Genomic DNA, 23,247 nt, shown 5'->3' with positions numbered 1-23,247 from the left:
CCACATAGTAGCAGATCCGAAATCTCATCGTTTAAATTATTCAATTTACGCCAATATTAAAGAATGATGTACTTACGCGTTTAATTAATGTTTAAAACACTAAATTAAAACATTAGTAATAAACTTAACACCTTATTGATGTTTCTCTTGTAGTAGATTTATATTCGTAGATAGTTAGTCATTTTTTGCTGTATATTTGTACTGAAGTGATGGGTTGCAAACCGTATCGCCGTTTGAGTACTTAAGATACACATCTAAAATATGTGCAGGTTTCCTTACGATGTTTTCCTTCACCAAAAGAGTGTGTATAATTGTACTTAAATTTCATTTCTATAGTAGGTATTCATTGGAACATGCCAAGATTCGAACCCACGTCCTCACGAATGAGGCCGACACCTTAACCATTACACCACCATGGCGCCCGTACATCCGAGGATCCGAGTACTAGTGGCATCTCCCAGCCACTCATGCCGCATCTCCTCTTCGCAGGATAAACTTGTCTCCTGCAGCTCCACACGACGAAACGTGAACCTTATTTATTCTTTCCATTGGAAATTTATCGCATTACCCTCATCCTTTGATTCCTGTCTTCGCAAAATCGCTGAATGCTAGTCTTCGAATTTGATAGAATAGTCTTGTTGCCAGTTTTGAACTGGACAAGATTTGATTTGCTCCCTCTATGAGTTCGTAGACCGCAGTTTGTATACAGTTGCGCTAGTTCGATATTTTATTTATGCTTCAGTGAGAGATATTGGTTGCTTTAAAGTTGATATTGAGTACTGCTAGACCGGAACATTTCGGAGCGTAAAAGTTTTGATATATTTATTTGTGAACGAATTCGAGCCAGCTACGAAATGTTGGGGAAGTAGAAAGTATTGAGGTGCCGATGTTATTATACAAAAACTAGTAGTCACCCAGTAGGTATGCACAGAACGTATGGGGACTTTTTGATATTTATAACAGAAATAAATAATAACAAAACAATGATATAAGTACCTAGGTACCTACGCTAAATTAATTTTTTTTTTTTTTTTTACTTTTTTGCACTTATGCAGATACCTACTACAATATATAAATGTCATCCTATAAGTGAATTTACCATTGAAAACTTAATTACGAACGTGAATCAATATTAAATATGGTAAACTTTAAACTTGATTTTACCCCGCAGCACAACATTCATGCATAAAATTCATTTTAAACTAACACAGCTCATAAAAATAAACGAACACAAAAATGGATTGTATAACTATGCACAAATCCTGAATAGGTTTTGAATAATCGAAGTCCACATATTCGCCGGCACGCCCTACGATTTCCGGATTAACGAAGATCCATCCGAAACCAAATCCAATATTATTGATGAGTTCACTGACCCGACTGACCTATTGTTGTGACCACGCTCACTTATTCATATAATTATATAAATATTTATTAACATTACAATGTGTTCGTGAGAAAATATAGAAATATATCTACCTACTAGCTTTGTGGCCGTGAGTTTCGCCTTTCCTGTGTAATTTCTAGAATGAAAATTTGGAATTTGATTTCCCAGTCTCCCGAATTTGTCTGATAATATGGCTCAAACGTTGCTCAAACGTGACTAAGGGCGTCTTGCACAACAAAGTTAAATAAAATTAAATCTATGACCTCTTGCTCTGACATTATACTGTCAGAGCAAGAGACAAACTATTTAATTTTATTTAACTTCGTTGTGCAAGACGCCCTAAGAAGCATTATTAAACGAACTGTCACAGTGGATAATCCAGGTACCTACCACTGTTGATAAATAAGAGAGATATTGGAAATATCAGGAATAATATACCTACTAGGAATAATTGTTTACTATTAATAAAAGTTATTTCATTTAAATTGTGTACATGTTCACATAACGTTATAATTCTCCGTTATCAAACATGTGACACCATTGCCGTTTGCCGTGGAACTGTGAGAACGCTGGCAACATTAATATTGCCCGCACAAAAGCTCTCCACATAACTGGTCACTAAATTTGCAGCTGAGAATATTTTTTACGAGCGCAAAGTGGTGCTAACACAAATAACTCTGTCACCAGGACCGATATGTCCCAAGATTGGGACATTCGTATCTTTTATTACTGCTCTGCAGAACTGTCCAACTCATTTTCGGAGCGGTTCAATAATTCTGGATGAATTGGCTTGGCCGAGAAGTACCCAGTAGCTACTTGGTTCTTATAAGAAAAAAAAGCACCGCTTTATATTACACTGGGTGGTCCGTTTCTACGCAGTCAGCCAGTCAAAAAAGGGGCTGATCTAAACCCTCGGCACTCCTTGTTACTACCTAACACTTATCAAGTATACGTAAGGCGAAGTACATTGTATTTCATTAAGGTTATAACAGACATATATCACCCTCAAATAAATGTAAACATCTCAACTCAAACTGATAACCGTTGTTGTAGACGTGTTCTCGAGTGGAGACCACAAACAGTTTCGCAAAACCAACGACTTTAGTAATCTATTTAGTAGTGCCTTGACGAGGAAGACCGAGGACAGAGTGTTGTGGTGTTCTTTTGCCGAGGCCTATTTCCAGCAGTGTTCTGTTCTCTGATGATCACCCTGTATAATAAGCCTTTTCAGTGAAGGAAAAATTAATTTTGTTTCCATTCCTCCTGTGGCTTGGCTGGTAGGAAATGCTTTTACCATGTGTATACTTATTTTTATATTTGTGCAATAAATAATAAGTTGTGTTTCGATTTTATCCTCGGTTTATTGCAAGGAAGGTAGTGAAATCAACCTCTGTACTTTGATTGGCCACGAAACAACAGAACTATTGAATACCTAGGCACTGTATCAGCGGGCCCACAATCTAGGTCACAAACAACGCCGTGGCACTGAATCGCTGAATCTCTCGGATTGTGTGTGAGGATGATTTAGCTACGTAGAGCCCTTGTTTGATTTACTTTATGGATTGATTCTGTGCGAGATTGTGTGATCTAGCTATGAGTTTAGAGTTGCAAAATTAATTGGTAGCAGAATAGGGAAATTTTAAAAATTCTCAATAAAAATATCTGAATTATTATACTTTTAGAGAAAACTAATGTCGATTTATTTTTATTATTTAATTAGCTTTTTTCTCTAGAAAGGCTGTAATCATTTTAATATACAGGGTGTTGCATAAAGGGTATGCTAAGCCGAAAGGCGGTGACTCAGGGGGCTATTCTGAACAACTTTTGTTCTACGAGTTTTGGAAATTCACGAAAATAAAAATTCCTTTTTCGTAGAAAGTTTGTTGGTCACGTGACTTTTATCTATGGAGAACGATTTTTTTTTCGCGAATTTCCAAAACTCGTATCGCACCTATCTATAAAAAAAATACTGCTCATCTATACAAGTATACAGTGGTGTGAGCGGTTCGTCGCAAATGTGCTATGCGATATAGTCTCCCAGTGACCATCCAGTTGAAAAATACTTAGCTGCTTTTGGATTAATTTCTGATAATTCCCTTAAGTACATAACTATAACAGTTAAAACGTTATAAATCTAAATACTCGTATCACTTTGTCGTCGCCACTAAATCAAAACTTCCAAATTCAAAGTAGCCGTTTCAAAGCTCACAAATAAATGATTAATTCTCTTCTGACTGTACGAACATTGAAATAATATTGCTTCACATTTGCAAACAGTCGGCTATATTAAGCGGGAAAGTTAAATCATAAACTATTCTCATACCCTGTATTATACGGCCGAGTTGAATCTACGCACGGGAGTGGGTTCGTGCTGAATCGGTTGTAAATTAAGTATACAAAAACATAAATTAAGTAGGTATACATTCCCCTTTTATTTATATTTTTGGACAACTTCCTCATTGTATTCAATAATTAAAATAGTGATAATTGTTGTCTCGTAGAATGTAAGGTGGCCTGGAAGAGATCGCTCTTAGCGAGGCCGCCTATTGTATTGTGTTCTAGTTATGAATGTTTACTTAAGTTTTTTTATGTACAATAAAGTCATACAAATACTACAATAAAAAAACTGCAAGCAATACAATTTAAGGACACCCTGCCAATTCTCTAAATAAGAATTAGGTACTACAAGACAAAATAACAATCTATTGCACAAATTTAGATAAGTACATCATGTTTGATATTTACGTATAAAACTTTATAAAAAATACAGCCGGTTACTAAACGAAACAAACCCTACATTAGTCAGAATCGAGTCACCTACCCACCGTAGTCGTATAATACTAACCGACCAACAAATGGCTAACACAACTCATATTCAACATAAAAGTTACATTTGCAACTTTTGATTACAAACGCAGTCAGAAAACAGGATACGAACTAAAATAATAAGGCTTTTTCGTTGAAACAGTTGGCTTTTCGCTAGTTTGATGCAAAAAGGTTGCTGAGAATTCAACTACTCCAGTTCTATTCTACAAAAGTCTCAGGCCCAGATAAATAGTCGTTGCTTAGCACTTGCTCAAACTAATGCTTAGCCAAGTACGACTTCACCTGAACTAAGTCGAGTTGCAATGAGTCTCTAAAATAGACACTACTTATCGTTTGCTCGGCTAAGTCACTGTCTTCGAACCTGTTATGTCAAATCTGCGTCAAATATATATTTATTTATCTGTGGTCATGGTTTCATTCCCATAGACCTACTACCTCCATGTTCCTGTTTCATTCCGTAGTTTTTTAGCAAATTTGGTATAAATGTGGTCTGTGGATAGCCTGAGAGCTTAGAATAATAATTTCCTGAGAGTGTGGTAGATGTGACAATAGACAAAATTGTATGTATGCTAAGCAAGGGCCAAGTCTTGACAAATAAGATAAGATAAGATAAGATATTCTTTATTTGCACACAAAAATATGGACAACAATACAAATGTGAACTCGAACTCGGCTAAGTCAGAGTGCGAACTTACTGGCATAGTCTGTGCTCAAGTAGTGTCTATTTTAGTGAATTCGTGTTCTTAGCATGTGCTTAAGCTAAGACTCCGTCTTAGTTTCGTCTATTTATCTTGGCCTCACATTTTGTGCTCAACACTTCTGTGCTTTGTTAAACTAACTTTAAAACCTTTCATTGGGACCCGTGACCCATGCCCTAGCAGTGGGGACGTGATGAGTTGTGATGAAGGTAAGTCAATGATGCTGTAAGCGATGGAACTCAAGCTACTAACTCCACCTGGTAGTTAAACTCTGAAACTTGTAGGCCCACAGGGGGGTCACTCTACCCTACAACAAAAAGCAATTTCTTTCGATGATATTGAGGAAGAAAACCAAATGAAGTTTTTGCTGCACAGTGACTTAACCAGACCAATCTGGGGGCACGGCAGTGCCCCCACCAAGTCGAGCAAAAAAGCGGCACGGCCGTACCATCCTTTTCTCGAAGCAATTCAGTCCATTTTCGACCCCCTGTAACTTCGTTGTGGATAAAACTAGAAGACTGAATTTTCACTAACCATGCAGGCATTGTCAAGACACGGTATATTTAAAATTTCATTCAATTTGAACCAGTAGTTTAAGAATTATAGCGGGTCAAAGTTTCTAAATTTTTTCACTGACTCATTCACTCACTCACTCACTCACCGATCATAAAAATTCTAAGACACTTCTAGCAGTTACGAGACTGAGTTACGAGACTTGGTTTTTTTGACAAGTATTGTTTTTGATGGGATCTCATTTCTTTTTGTATTTTATAGACAGTTCTACTTTTTTTTCTTATCGGTACCTTCTAGGTACGTAGGTGCGTTAACTTAGTTTGGTAGGTACCTACCTACATAAATCGCAAACTTGAGATAAAAATCAAGAATCTTTATGTACGTAATGAATAAACATAACATTGATACTTCGTACTGCATCAAATTTCCAGAATTAAATTTCAACCTTAGCTTTCAATACACAAAGTTCATTGTACATTAAGAGAATTTGACTATAAGTGGTAGCACTGGTAGCCTAATGTGCTTTGTCCGTAGGTAGGTAATCCATCCTTTGCGGATTTAATTTGCATGACGGGAATTTTTTGCTCGATTTGGCAGGGGCACTACCGTGCGCCTATATTTACTTGGTGGGGGCACTGCCGTGCCCCCAGATATGTGATTACGAAATTATTTAAGCAGTTATGTACCTATCTAGAAAACTGGACCAAAATAGAAAAAATTTACTCGAGTAGTAATTTACTTGTTTTTGATGGGATAAACTTATTGGGAGAACATAATGGAAACTGAAACAACCATTTAGAAATCGGGTACACAGTCGCCTAAAGCCGCGTATAGACCGGCCCAACGAATGCCCAACGATGGATATTTATCATAAATATAATACAGGGCAGATTGCAGCAACGAAGGTCAACGAAACCCGTTCGTTGGCGTTCGTTTGGCCGGTCTGTGCGCAGCTTAAGGCGTCATATGTAATTAGATTTACTTTTTCTGCCCTTTAAACTCGTACATGACAGTTCTCTTTCGTTCGTAAATCTAGAGTGACCCTCAAGGATCCCTATCACGTAGCCTCCGTAGTTCGATCGCACGAGCGCCTAGAACTGGGCGCACCTGGCTGTGACGGCTCAAGTTACGTAATAGAGCCACATGCTCTGTTCTTTACGTGCTACGTGAACTTTGAGTTTCAGCATGATTATACATATGTAGAGTTTATAATTATGATACTCTGTTTACTTATGACATTTATTTTCATGTTTATGATATATTTAATCAACCAAAAGGTTGTCTGGAAAAGATCACTCTAAGCAATAAGGCCGCCTATTGTATACTCTTTCAACTACAAAATTTAAAATTATGTCGTGTATTTTGACAATTAGGTTACAATGGATAGTAGGTATATATGTATAAATATAAAACTAAAAACGCCTACAGTAAATTTACAATCTATATGACATATAACCGATCTTACGTAAACACCAGCAAAAAGCACTGAATGAAGATTATTACTTGCTTAATAATTTTGAGCGCAGTGGATAAAATCCACTTTGAAAATACCGACTCTAAATGGCCTTAAATGTTATTAAAATTTTGACACAACATATAGGTACGTTTTGGTAATGTTTGAAACACTAGAACTTTTTTCATTGTTCGCGAGTGTATTAATTAATACTTATTAGTTAATAATGTCGCATTTTGTTATACAAAGTCCGCTACTACCATTTCCATTCACATCAGTTGCATAAACCCGGAAAGAGCACTAGAACATTCCTCTTCCGCCGAATCTAACAGCATGGACGGTGCAAAAGGAACTATAAAACTAGAATCAAATTCACGGAAGTCCCGTACAACGTTCTGAACACTAAATAATGGACGAATTAAGCCGCGTATTCGGCACAAATGGAACTTTGTATGAGTAATCCTTTTTGAGCCAAATGCGCAACGGTTTTCGAATGTCGGCGTGGCGTTTGAGTGGGGCAGTAAGTTGACTCAGCGCAAATGTATCGAGGCTGGGCTCTGGAGTTCTGCGAAATACTTAAATAGATTTAGTAGAGCAGTGGGAACGTTATAGGGCCACTAGGTAGGTATACAAAGCATTGTAAGATTTTTTCGCATAAAACATTATAACTTTGAAAATCTATTTCAGAAACATGTTGGTTGTTTAACACTCACACCGCACTATGAGTTTTCAAACCACCTCATTCCAGAATAATCCTTTGAAAGGTTGAGGAGGAGATGCAAATTCATACGATTGTGTGTACATACATACAAAGTTAAGAATAATTATTACGCGAACTTATACCTATCTACTTCACTACCAGTCATCTGTACGAACATAGATAAAAAAATAAAACAGTTTTTTTTACGTTTACATTTCATTCACAACCTGTGTTCACAACGAATGACATAACTTACTGTGGAAGTTTTTCTGGAAAAGCGTTGAATTGTGAAATCTTGCCGATCCCGTTTTTCATTTTGTCGGTTCATGAGTTAAAATTATGCTTCGTATTTGTGAACTCTGTATAAGTTACCATTCTGTTTGTTGTTTTAAAGTAAATTACTCTATTTTGCTCTGGATTTTTATATCCAATACGGATCTGTACCCGTATCACGAAAATTCGACCTAACGAATAGAATCGAATGCGAGTGCGACTATTGTCAACTTGACAGCACTTTCGAACACTTTTTACCTTTCGAATGAGTTTCGAAAAGAATGACCACAGAGTTCATAATATTATTCTGACAATGACCTATGGAATGATAGCTGTCAAACTTTCGCAAATCTATACACCGCCATTTTGTTGTTGACAGGTTGACAGCACTTTCGAATAGACTATCGAATAGAATGTGCTGCGTTTTTTCCGGATAGCCCTACTGTACGAATAAATTATTGTTATTACGAGTAATTAATAACATGATCATCACATTTACATATTTTATATTCTCACGACTCGCAATGTCAGTCACAGTCAGCCGCTTTTCGCTGTAAGTATATTTGTACTCACATGATAGGTCGCGACCCGTATCGCCGTTGCTGAATGATTTCAATCACTTGGGGTACACATCTGGGGGCACGGCAGTCGAGCAAAAAAGCTCTAGAATCTAGCCCACAAATTGATAGAACGTATTGTAAATTTACAACAAGGTTAAAAATGACTTAGAAACACACGAGTTTCAATACTTAACGTCAATCAAAAAGTTCATATTGTAAAGTGTCAAAATGCTCTATGAATTTGGGGGTAGATGTACAGATTTCCTCATGATGTTTTCCTTCACCGTATACCTACCTTATAAATTCGATATTGATAGGTACCCATATCCACTATGTTTGATAATCTTTGAACCGAGCGGAGCGGTGGTAGCTCAGTCGGGGAGCGGTGGTAACTCAGTCGGGTAAGCGCCCGCTTCTCACGCAAGAGATGCGGGTTCGAATCCCGGCGCTGACATGTACCAATGAGTTCTTTTCTGAATTTAAGTACAATGTATACCATCGCTCTTACGGTGAAGGAAAACATCGTGAGGAAACCTGCATATCTAGATTTAGCACATCTAGATATGTGAACCCACCAACCCGCAGTGGACCAGCGAGGTGGGAAATGATCCAAGCTTAGGAAGGCAGTTTAGACCTTGGGGATATGCACAAAGGTTCCATTCGAGAGAGCCAGGTGCAGGTACTGACACCCCCACAGAGAATAGGATAGAATCTTTGAACCAAAAACTACTGAATATACAGGGTGATTGGTAAGTCGATGTATTCCTTTAAATGGGTTGTACTCTCTAATTTTTAATTGAAAAGAATTCTGTCATTTTATAAGTGATCCTACTAAAAAAGTTCTTTACCGAAAAAAGGAAAAATTGCGATCCATTTCTGGGCAATAATTTTTTCTTAATATTTTTATACAAAAAGATAAATCTAAATATTTACTTGCTCAAGTAAACTAATACAAAAATAATAAATATTTCAATATAATAGCTGTTCCCGCGAGCTTCGCTTCGCCTTAGTAAGTTTTCCCGTGGGAATTCCGCGATAAAAAGTAACATATGAGTTAATCCAGGGTGTCAGCTAACTCCATTCCAAATTTCATTAAAATCGGTTCAGCCGTTTTGACGTGAAGAAATAACAAACATACACACGTACATACATACATACATACACACATACACTTACAAACTTTCGCATTTAAAATATGAAGTAGGATCACGACTCACGACCAATGTATCGAAATAATTTTAATTGCTTTATTTTATTCTTTAGCATGGCATCACTTCCTACTAAATTCAGGGATAATAAACCTTTTTAATCAATTTCAAAAAAAGATTGTCTATTCGGTAAGTACATATATGTTCGGTATGTATGTAAGATTATTGGAACTGCACCATATTGACATATGACAATATATTAGGGCTAATAAACAAATATTCAAAATTTTATAAATGTTTATGTAACTATGTATGTTTATATGCTTGTTGGTATGTATGTTTGTCCACGCATACCTCCGAAACGATTGATCCGATTGTCACTATTCTTTTTGAGGGTTCCGTACCTCAAAAGGAAAAAAAAGAACCCTTATAGGATCACACTTTGTTGTCACCACCTTTTTTCTCGGAAACGGGTAAAGATATCAAGCTGATATTTCGTATAGATGTACATAATTATGATGAAATTAAAAGGAAAACTCATAGACTTAGTATATACTAGCGTATAGACGAACAAAGCGAGCGAGGGAGAAGAAAATCCCTTACGGAAATTTGGCAAGATAGAAAAGGATAGCGAATCCAATGAAACTGTGACTGGTTTTGAATGACAGAGCGTCACAATTCAGCACGCGGAAAATCAACACCTTAGTATTTTGGATTTTTTGCGTACATCGTGGTTTATTTTCAGTAAATCTAATTGTATTCAACAATGGTAACATCTTCTGCGAGTGATTGTGGCGTTAATCATAGAAATAATCCTGAAAATTGCACATTTCACAGGTAAATACCAAAATCGTCATCACTGCTATGACGCGTATATTTTTGGTTAAAACTTGTCTTTTATCCTGTATTTAATATAAAATAATGCCAATGCTGTTGTTTACTTTCATATTTTGTGTATGTGGAAGTCCATTTGTTAATAATTTACAAGATTTTAGTGGATATATTTTTCATCAATTTATTTTACATGTACGCTAGGGATAGACTCAAATTAATCGATATCAATATCGATATTTTATCTTGAATGTTAGCTATAAAAATAAGTCAGGGCAAGGCACATCTTTTAACAAATACATAAACTAATTATTTTCTATAATTTGTCCAACAGATTCCCTCTATAGATATTATAATAAGCCGAAAATGGTTGAAATAAGTTGGACGCGTTGGTTGGAATCCAAAGAAAAACTCTACCATTTGCAGCAATTCGACTTAAGAATGAATGTAAACTTTATAATTTAGGAAACGAAACTGTAATGAACCAGTTAAATAAATAAATATGTGGGAACATCTCAGACACGGCCATCCGAGGCAGAGCCTGTAATATGGGTCAGACAGCTGATATATCTAAGATTGTTCTGTTTAAAAGTCAATAAAATAAGGAGCGATGAAAAAAGTGTTTTTATTTTTATTTATGCATTTTTTTACACTATGTCAAAATTATAATCTGGACAACAACAGTCAATGGAACAACTCTCCAAGGGTCGAACATCGAACTTCAATAACTTATCGATGGTCCTCCAAAGTAAAGAAAGGTACATCACTAGCTAATGCACACACTGAAAAATCTAAATTGGTCACGTTTTATCGAGCTGTCAGTTCGTCTATACGCTAGTATATACTAAGTCTATGGGAAAACTACCTCAGGTAATAGGCAAGGCGAAAGATTTTGAAATCCTCTTCCGTAATGCAGATAACCATCTATTGATTACAACAAAACCTTTATTTCGGTAATAAACTTAAGATTTTGGAAATTTAAAGCCATTTTTATAATCATTTTTAAATACTGCGCGAAAACAGCTCGCCGTGTCATGGCGTCGTGTGTGACGTCACACTTACGTACGTCAAATTTGTTTACAACAGCAAAGTAAACAAACACTGCGTATTTTTTGTGTTAAAATGAATTCTAAAGTTTATAAGTGGTGTGCAGTGCCTCAGTGCAAAATACATCAATAACGACACCCAACAAGGTGTTTGTACATGTCCCATACAAGAAAATAATAAGAGATAAATGGTTAACTTTATATCTTTGAAACTGCCGTATTCGTTAGGTCTAATTTAAACCTGTTCAAAAAACTTAAAAGTAAAAGAGACACTAAATTGTGTGCTCCGGTCCGCTCAACCACCCTGTTTAGCAAGAGCATATTTGGTATGGCTCCGAAAATATATAATAAGCTACCTAAATGCATTAGAAATATAGATAATACACATTTGTACAAACTAACATTAAGGAAATTACTAATAGGCAAATGCTACTATAGTTTGCAAGAGTTCCTAGACGACAATTTTGACTAGAAATAATATAATATATAATTAATAATATTTGATGATCTTAATTTTATACTGATAGTGACATAATTGTAATTAGATAATAATATTTGCATGCCTGCATGGTAGAATATAGTGATTTTTTTTTAAATTTATTGACATTTTAATGTAACATCTTATGTAACACCTATATTCATGCAAATAAACAATACTTTACTTTACTTTACTTTAAAGCTTGCACGGCGAAACAAACTTCTACGAAACAAACTTCTTCGGCGAAATAAACTTCTACGAGTTTAAAACGAGTTTGATTGCTACTTAGTCATATTTATATCTAGTGTTAAAGATAACGTAGCTAGTCACGTAGCCCGCAGAGCCGACGACCGCTGGAGTACAAAGGTTCTGGAGTGGAGATGCCGTGTCGGCAAACGGCGTGTCGGTCGCCCCCCAACCCGTTGGTCTGATGATCTGCGGAAGGTAGCGGGAAGCCGCTGGATGCAGATGGCGGGTGACCGTTTGGGGTGGCGATCGTTAGGAGAGGCCTATGTCCAACAGTGGACTACAGAAGGCTGAGAGAGAGAGAGAGAGAGAGAGTTAAAGATAAATACTAATAAAAAAAACTTACAAAGAGGTTTTCACGTTTCTAAATTCGGAAGAGCAAAATTCTTTATTTGTTGCAAGGAACTCGCCCAACATCAATAAATCGATCCTGGGCAAATTTGCACTGTTTGCCTCAACAAAACCTGGTTCCATGGTTAAAGATAGATTCGTGTTATAAAGTCGATAAATCACAAAAACAAATATATATCAATCGTAACGCGCAATCAGTATGTAAGGTAATCAAAACACAGTGTAGCGTACATAAGTATGACGTCATGCGCTGTGATTGGCGTTTCAGTCAAAATGGCCGATTGCAGTATTTTACTCTTTTATTTTATTGAAAATCTTATTAATCTCAATTGTTTAAATAAAACTAAATCAGTTTTTTAAATCCTTTGAATGTGTATTTTCCTCTAAAGTCATTAAATCTTTGATAATGTAATACTGTCGACACGCCTATTAAGTAGACTTGTACGGAACACTCAGTGCGCGAGTCCAACTGGCTCAGTCGGGTAAGCGCCCGCTTCTCAAGCAAGAGATGCGGGTTCGAATCTCGGCGCTGACATGTAGGTAACAATGAGTTCTTTGAATTTAAGTACAATGTATACCATCGCTCTTACGGAGAAGGAAAACATCTAGATGTGTGAACCCACCAACACCGCAGTGGACCAGCGTGGTGGGAAATGAGCCAAGCTTAGGAAGGCAGTATGGAGATGCTGGAGGCGCTTCCCCATGGCAAAGGGAGGATCCTCCGACCGTAGGAACCAAGTGTAGGTTTCATCAAAATCGGTTAGTGAGTTTTCAAGAAAGATTTTCATTCGACTTCTTTGAATGCTCGAATGCGCTCATATGTTCTCAGTCTCAGTGTAATTTGCTTCTATTTCTTGTCTACATCATGTTATATTTGTTAAGTTTCTGTTAGGTTTTTCCTTGTTGACTTTTCGCGTTGTGATCGTTTGTTGATTTTTATAAACGTTATGGAGCCACAACCTGGCCCTTCCCGGGAAGCAGCCCCATCTGACAGAGCACAAGAGTCAGACTTTCTCTCTCCCAGAAAAAAGCGTCCTCGTGGTTCTTTTTCGCCAAACGAAAAGACCATCATTCTAAATATTTACAAATATAATATAGAAAATTGGCCGGAAACAACTGATTGGAGTGCAAAGGAATGTGCTAAAAAGACTTCCGAGATGATTGGCGTGAGTCTGTCAAGTGTCTATAAAATTATCAAAGAATATAAAGACACTAAAGAGTTTCAGAAACCGAAAAAGAGTGGTCCGCAACTATCTTTCATACATTTTGATGACTTTACTTTTACGACAATTCGACGAAAGGTTCATGCGTTTTTCTAGGAACGAAATTCCGACTATTGCAAATTTTTCACCTCTATTCAAATACGAACGCAACATCGGCCTGACATCGGCGTACTACGGCTACCGTTTCAAAAAGAATTACTAGTTGTTTTTAGATATATTTTCTACGACAGCGATAATTATATAAGATAATTGAGATTATCTTTAATTGTATTTTTCACTGTTTGTGATATATTTAGGTACGGTAATTATTTCTCACCGTAGGTAAATCCCCTTTTAATTTGGAGCGCCGCACTTAATAAAATGGATACAGGGACTAAAAAAAAATTATTATAGTCTCAGATGTCCAGACTCGTATTGAAAAAGTGCCCAGCCCAAAAAGGTTTGTGATCTCTGATTTGTCTAAAATTGATAACTGTCAGAATTCCGTAAGAATACTAATTACAGTGTAGTTGAAGGTATTTCCAGTCGATTAAACCCTATAATGCATTATCCGAAAGTCAACCATTTCTGAGTTATTTAAGTTTTAAGTTTTTTTATGAATTTTGCCGAAATTTATGTTTCAAAATATTTCAAAAACCAACGATTTTTTATTTTTTTTTTAATTGTTTTGCATTGGTGACACCTTAGTCAACTAATCATAATCATTAATTACGCAATTTTTAACTTAACATTAAGAAAATGTTACGAAAGATGAAAACAAAAAAGGTAATTTAAAAAAGAATTTTATCTGACAATTTTTCAGGCACTACAGCTTAAAAACATAATCAATTTATAAGCTTTAAAATGACATATTCCAATCTAAAATCGATTAAGGTATCACCAAGATATAGCCAAAACAACCGCATAGGCGGACAAATCTCAGCCATCTAACCGTGTTATCGGACAAGCATTATTTCGGTGAAACAACCTTGTCCTAGATCTATGCATTTGAGGAACCGCACTAATTAGGAACACAATAATTAGTAAACGGTTCGGATAAGTCCAGTTACAATACTTTTTACCTTAAAATTGGAACAAAATCTTGGTGGTTTCCCTACTGAGATTTATCGGCCTATGCGGTTGTTTTGGCTTTATCTTGGTGATACCTTAATCGATTTTAGATTAGAATATATCATTTTAAAGCTTATAAATTGATTATGTTTTTAAGCTGTAGTGCCTGAAAAATTGTCAGATAAAATTCTTTTTTAAATTAGCTTTTTTGTTTTCATCTTTCGTAACATTTTCTTAATGTTTCATCTATTTTGAAGCACTGTGTCTAAATTAAGTTAAATATTGTGCAATTAATGATAATGATTAGTTGACTAAGGTGTCACCAATGCAAAACAATAAAAAAAGTATTTAAAAAATCGTTAGTTTTTTAAATATTTTGCTTTTGAACATAAATTTCGGCAAAATTCTTAAAAAAACTTAAAATTTAAATAACTCAGAAACGGTTGACTTTCGGATAATGCATTATGGGGTTCAATTGACTGGAAACGCCTTCGTCTACAACCCATTTAAAGGAATACATCGACTTTCCAATCACCCTGTATATTATTTTGATGAAATTATATTATCAATCAAGGGAATTAGAATCCTGGAGTACATAGGCTAGTGTTTGTCCCGGAATTCGAACAAAAAACCTTTTTGAACAAAGCCACTCAAAACGAGTTATAAATAAATAACACTACAAAAACGGGATTCAACGTTATGGATTTAACTAAACGGTAATCTATCTTATAGTAGCAAAACGTCTAAAGAGTAAGATAGATAGATTCGTGTGTTCTCAGCAGACAGTCGCGTCGCATAGAGATATTCTAGCGGAACTGACAGGGTGGCCCAAGGAACGAACTCTTGCTGTACTACAACAAAAACTTTAAACACTGTTTAACAAGTGTTTAAAACGATCTTTGACAGATTTAGCTCCAATTTCTCCATGTTCGGTTGGATCGTAACCAGGGAAAGGTTGAAGTGAAATTATACGTTATCTCCATATTAAATTCTTGACAGATGTGTCAAAAGTCAACCAATGATCCCTGGTTATGCTCTAACCCACTATGGAGAAATTGGCACTTATAAGGCGTTTGATAGCGTTTAGCATGTGTCTAAATTTTGGTAGTAACAGCCTTTATGTCTAAATATTAGGTTGAAAATTGTGCTGCATTAGAAATTATAAGACTTTCAACTAAAGAAAGTCGTTAACAACGACAACTATTAAATCAACACAGGATTGAAATTTGTAACGGCAAAAATAGGTACAATGACTTCAAAGTAAATTTTGAAACTACACTCACGACAATCACGAGCAATGAAAGAGTTCCACTGACAAAAACACCAAATTACTTCTAAGAAAAGGCTAGCTTAATGGCTCGCTTATGCAATAATGAAGTAAGTCATTTAACAGCGCATCAGAATGCGTACTTTATAATAAACCTACTAGTTTTTTAGACAACCGAATGGCGTAGTGGTTAATGACCCTGACTACTGAGCCGAAGGTCCCGAGTTCGATTCCCGGCTGGGGCAAATATTTGTTTAAACACTGATATTTGTTCTCGGGTCTTGGATGTGCCCTTAAAATGGCAACAGGTTCGCCCCCTATTACATTGGGACTAACATAACAGTGGCGAAAAGTGGTTGCAGCAATGCAGCTCTGCCTACCCCGCAAGGGAGTACATTAGTACAAGGTGTGAGTGTTTATTTATAGTTTTTCCGCTTAAACATTTACTTTAAACCAATATCCGAAGACCTGCCGGCGTATCCCCCTAAGAGCGTCTTATTTAAGCTCAACTGAGCATGGTGTCACAGGATTTCCAAGAATTCTTACTTTGATATTACGTTTAGCTGCAAGTGAAAAATTACAAAAAAAACTGTTTGAATATGTTCCATATTGTATCTACATACAATATGGAACATATTCAAACAGTTTTTTTTGTAATTTTCCATAGAAACTATGTTGATCACGTGACTTTTAGTAGGTGCCAGCCGTATTTTCATCACATTGCTTTATCGGAACATAATTTTGATTCTTTTTATGACAGTGACAAACACAAGTGTGAAAGACTCGGTCAGTCTGATAAACGTCAGTCGTTTTACTTAACGATACTTCTTTACTTTACTTTAAAAGGTATTATTTACGGCTTTCGAGAAATCAACCCACGGAACATATACATAATAATATATGGCTTATTAATATGTATAATAATTTTTTGACCTGAAACTCACATCCTGAAGAAAATCTGGTAACGTCATTTTCCAAGTTATAAATCCTCAATAAGAAAAAAAATTGTAATAATACAAACGCAGAACCAACGTAACCGGAGGTTTACTCTAAAATACTGACTAAATAGGAACGTACGAGAGCTTCCTTATAATCGGCACGTTTAATACAACGACATAGAGTCGTGGCTCGCGCAGCAGCTGTCCGGAACTTTGTTTATCGTCATATAGAATGACCCCCCAAGTACCTATGCTAGATAAGTAGGCAATCTAAACCTACTAGACTAGACAATCTAAACACACAAAGTACGGTACCTAGTCTAGAAACAGAGGGGTCACTCTATATGATTAAAAGAGGAAGTTTCGTAGTGCTGGTGCGCGAGCGACGACTCAATCTCGTTGTATTAAACGTGCCGATTGCACGATTGCTCTCCTTTGTTTATTTTTTATCATCAGCCAATAATCATCCACGGCTGGACATAGGCCTCTCCCAAGGAGCACCACAACACTTGGTCCTCGACCTTCCTCATCCAACTACTACCGGCTGCCACTTGTTTGTTTTTAATCAGTAGTATAGAGTAACTCGCCAGGGCTGTCGCGTCGTCGGTTTCTTATCGAGATATCGCGCAAGTCCACGGGTTTGTTTACAGAACTTCCGATAAAAGTGCTAAGAGATAGACGTAAAAATTTACGACCAAATACATTTGTGTGACTCGGACAGACATTTTGGAGAAACAAGTGAATGTCGGGCGGTAGAGTAAAAAGAAAATACTATGTTGCTTTGCCAAACAGGGTTTAAACGATTTCAACATGAAAGAAGTAACATTTTATGCAGTATCAATTCCAAGAATTGTACGACATGTACGTCAGTACAGTACTTACATTTATAGTTGAAAAAAAAACATAAAATTAAATTAATTTCTAATTTAAAATTGAAAACTTACCTACTCATAATAATATCGTTAGGAAACTCTTTCACAATACATAGGCTCGCACCCTATTACCAGAACCCACTCAATATTCTGGACACAGACACGGCTATAATTTAATGTGTTCAAAATTCTATTAAGTCGGGGTTGCCAGTCTCATAAATTAGGGAACCAAACATCAAAGAGAGATGTCCAATTACTAAGTCATTAATTAGAGCCGAGAATGTGTCAGTATGGATATTGTGATTTAATACAGATTGACTAGGAAGATGCTTTATGATGAAGCAGTAAGTAGAAATTGATGAATCTTCAATTATGGTTATAGTAAAAGTAGGTAATCAAATAACCTATTTCAGTGTGAATTTGTTTACAGGCTTCAAAGTCTTTCTGTGATTCTGACATACAGTCTATTGCCATGACATATAGGTACAGGACTAAATAATGGTAGCGATTTTGAACATATCAATTCTAATTAAATTTTAGCAATGAAATTCACAAAGATTAAAAAAAACTAGGAGCAATTTCTAATTACATATTGTGTGAAAGATCGATGTTTCATAATCGTTGCAACCACTTACGGGAAAAAATACTGTGCTATGGACGTTAAAAGATCAGAAGGCATTGGTGCGTACAAAACATTTTAAATCTGACGCAAAATGCCAAAACTTTAGCCATTATGCTCCAGTCCGTCAATCAAAGAACATCAGAACCAGAACATGTAATTATATGCAAATATTGCAAATCCATATCCGCACTTTATACATTAATAACCATCACGGCAAGTATAAGACCAATCAAATACAGCGTAATCTGTTTGCATGTGCGTCGCCTGCGAGTGACATGTTTGTGTACCGGCCCTAAGCTCGTATGATTAGACCTTTCCCAAGACTTTTAACCCTTAAGTGTAGAAATAGAGGTGTTGATATAGGTTCGATGTGAGTCGGTTAATTCAGGGAAAAATAGCAGCAATGCACTACAAATTATAAAAAAATATATTATAGGATAAGTTTTTTTGGGTCCATGTTATAAAATTCTACAGCAGATAGGTATTAAACTTCGTACTTATGTTCTGACACAAAGAGCGGCGATCCCGGGAAAGTTAGTTACTGAAGCTAATCTCATTGACGGTGACAACCCCATTCCAGCTGTTTGTCATTGCATCTGTTTAACACACCACGAAAGTGGTAGAAACCACTGAGTTCTTATTTTGAATAATTTCTCCATGTCATCTAGTTCGTATGTTATTAAGGGCCTGTTCCACAATGTCTGGTTAGTGGCTACCTGTCGGATAAAATACATGCTGTCACTCTCTGTCATTATTTTTTAGACAGTGACAGTATGTATTTTATCCGACAGGTAGCCACTAACCAGACATTGTGGAACAGGCCCTAAATATAATTGTTTCTTTGTTTTAACCATATTTTCTGCTTTGTTGCAGTAAACTTTGTTTCTTTCTTTTAATCTAAGTACTTAAATCTTCGCATGGACGTTAAAATAAAATTAGGTCTATACCGCGAAAGGCCTAAGTCTCTACTATGAATGTGGGCACAAGACTAATTGCTTGCGGTAGAAGGGCCGAAGGCAGCCGGATCTTGATACAGGCGATATTGTATGTTAAAGTGACGTCTTAGAAGATAAAATATGTCACCCTAGACATCGTGAAGGTTTCATACATTATACGTATCATAGTAGCTTCCTGTATGCAAAGAGAAATGTGCTATTATTAGTTTAAATACAAATATGACATTAACTTATGACTGTCGTTAAACAAGACCATTTCTTTTTTCCAGCAGTTATACAACAACCTGACTTCGATTTGATTACTGGTAAAATTCTTATCGAGTTGCAAAAGTGACAATAATAAGCGCAAAGAGGGTGCCATCTTAGTTCCTCATTCTAAACAAAATTTGTAAGACTAGGTACACAATTCTTGAAAAAAACTATGCTACCTACAAAGTAAAAAGTCACGTAACCTACAAAATCCTTTATTTAATAGCATTACTATTCATTATTTATTAGTTATAGCTGCTACACTGGTCATATTAACTTATGTAGGTTGTATAGGTACCTATTTCAAATACAAATAAATACAACAGTACTATACGGAATAATTTGCCAAAATATAGAAAATAATAAACGTAAGCCTCTCCAGGGCCTCTATCAAAATAAACCTTGAAAATAATATCTGTCCAGTCGGAAAATGTTTGCTGAAGGTTTGAAAACATTTCCAGACTTTTAAAGCGACACACTTCAAGTACCTAGGTCCAGATCACGAGGGTCAGTACAGCTTGCGAAAATTGACGTAAAGATGCTTAGGAAGAACCAAGTTTAGTTTCAATTAATTTCTCCATAGTGGGTTAGAGCATAACCAGGGGTTATTGCTTCACTTTTGACACATCTCTCAATAATTGAAGAGTAGTACTTATAATTATTTTCACGTAGTCAAATTTAATGCTAATTTAAATTTTCACTGCATGCTGTATATACTTAATATAATTATAATTATTTGCAAGTTATTTTTATATACTTACATTTGGAAGAGGATTTGGATTTGGATTTTGGATTACATTTGGATCCTAATACAGGTTTTCAAAACTTAAAAGGATGTGGCCTTACATACTTTTAACAAATAACTTGTGTTTTGAATAAATGATTTGTATTTGTATTTGTATTAATTGACGTACAATTTGATCAACCTTTCCCTGGTTACGATTTAACCGACTATTGTGAAATTGGAGCTAGGATCACTGCTGCGCTAATCACGACTCTATGTCGTAACATCTAACATACCGTTGACAGCTCTCGTTCGTTTGTTTTTTCGTTAGCTAAAGTGACCCCTTTATACGTAGAGGACGTGTCTCTCTGGGATTTTAGACTTAAAAATAAAAGTCTGGATTTCGGGAACTAAATTTCCAAGTACACTTAAAACTTGCTGCGCCTGGTGTATACCAGATCTTAAGAGGAGAGTGTTTCTAAAAAGTTTTTTTTCGCCAACACACTTGTAAGTACTTATTTTGTTTTTAAGCACATTTCTTCTTGGTTAAAGGTAGGTACTTTAGATAACCTTAATATATTCATGATTTATATTATGTACTTACTTAAATTGATTTACCATAACCTTATCTGAGAACCCTAGCCCTAGAATTATCACCTCTGGCGTGACCAGCGGAAGAGAATAGGATATTACTTTATTGATACCAAAAACTACAAAATTTCAATTTCATAATGTAGAAATTACACAACAGCTGGCATTATCACTAAAAGCGCTCTTCCAGGTAACCTTTGGGCGCTATGCAGTATTGACATCATGTGCTGGGTTTCCAATTGAGTCCTTTACCGTAACCTCAAAAATATGTTTAAAATCACCCACATAGGCGTATTCAAATGTAAAATTCGCCCAGCAGAGTTCTTTTTAGACATTGATTGATGTCACACTTTTGTTCCAGACCAACCGACAGTAATGATAAGTAATATTATGATGAATGCGTGCGCCACTGTCTGAACTTCAGGAGCTATGAAGAATGAGTTTATGGATGCGTTAGGTGTGTGGGAAACAGGACAGTGTATTTCAAGCACATTACACTACAAGTTTTCATACTGAATTGCTACTTTCAAAACTCCTCATTTCTTCAGAATGTGTAGAATGAAGAGCTGAGATACCGCCGCCGGCCTACGCGAAAAGCAATTTAAATACAGTCAGTCAAAAAGTTATCATAATGGGTATTAAATATAAACAGTATAAAGGTACCTACATTAAATTATGTAAATCTAACCTGTGTTCATTTGATAAAATGTATCAAAGTAAAACTATTGGGTATTATTTCAAATCAAATACATAATAATTTAAAGGCAAATATACCTATCAAACAACCCGTACATAAGAAATTAATATAATCTTCATGGCTCAATGATTCTGGTGTTTTTAAATACGATTTTCTTTTGTTTCTCACTCGGCGCGCAAACACAAACAAATGCTTCTCCGCTCAGATTCTACTCACTCTAATGAATATAAATGAAGTACGCCTCTTGAAAAGGAAAAAAAGAATGAGTTACATAACAATAATAATATGAATCTTATGTTGTAATTACAGAGTTGGAATACCAAATGAAGATATTAAATTTGTTTTGAGGATTGTTCTGGGTCTAATGTTCACCGTTGGCTTTTGCAAGATGGAATAAAACCTATTCTGAAAATAGCTTCACATCAATAGATTTATTGGTGAACGCAAATCGTGACCCTGTCTGTACAATTATACTACGTGCTCTTACTTTGAAGGAGAACATCGTTACAAAACGAGCACATTTAGATTTAGGACATCTAAATTCGGACCTATTTAGACTGGGGTTGATGGGCCACACAACCCGCAGTGGACCAGCGAGGAGGGAAACTTAGGTTAGGAAGGAAGTTTAGAAAAACCTTAAGGGTGCACAAAGGTTCCATCTAGAGAACCAGGTGCAGGCACTAACACCCTCACATAGAATAGAATATAATAGACTCAAAGGTTGCCTGGAAGAGCAAACTTACTATGATTATCAGCCAATAAGCATAGAATAGAATAGAATAGAATATTGCTTTATTGAACACCACATAAATCAGACATACAAAAAAACATACTTATAGACTAGAACTAATGTACAATAGGCGGCCTTATCGCTGAGGGCGATCTCTTACAGGCAACCTTATATATAGCGGAAACAAAGTGACAATTTAGAGGGCATAATATAAGTACTACTATGCTGGTCCTACTAAAACCAGTCACTGAGTGTCAACTACCTTTTGCTTTAAATATGCACGACACTTTACGGGTAAGTGAAATAAAATGATCACAATGCATATTTTATAAGGGAGTTAGATGCCCTATAATACACAGGGTTGAATGAACTTGTAAACTGATCCTTAATGCTTTTGTCCAAGAACATTCTCGGCCTTACCACAAAAACTTAGACAGTATCTAACAGACTTTACCGCTGTCAAACGCCTACAAAATCTGTCAAATTTCGTTTTAAACACTAGTTTCTTAAACAGTGTTTAAAGTTTTTTGTGGTAGCACAGTCTGTTTTTAAATAAACTTAAAATGTTAGTTTTTTTTTTACTTTAATGAGATCCTGAAAATTTGTTCTATCATAGGTGTAAAAAAGGAACTCTCAAAAGATTGTCTTATTCCTGTCTACGTATTTTACACCTACCTACAAGGCAAGGATCTAGAATTAGTTTGAGTAGATTCTATTTACAGAGAATATCAATAGCGGAGCTGTATAAATAAATTGATACATTGTTTATTGTGAATCCGATGAAATACAAACAGTGAATGTCTATCGTGAGAGCGTTT

The sequence above is a fragment of the Plutella xylostella genome, chromosome 28 (genome assembly GCF_932276165.1).
Source record: "Plutella xylostella chromosome 28, ilPluXylo3.1, whole genome shotgun sequence".
In the NCBI taxonomy this organism is placed as follows: Eukaryota; Metazoa; Arthropoda; class Insecta; order Lepidoptera; family Plutellidae; genus Plutella; species Plutella xylostella.
The sequence above is the reverse complement of the archived record's forward strand: the minus strand, read 5'-3'. Positions refer to the sequence as shown.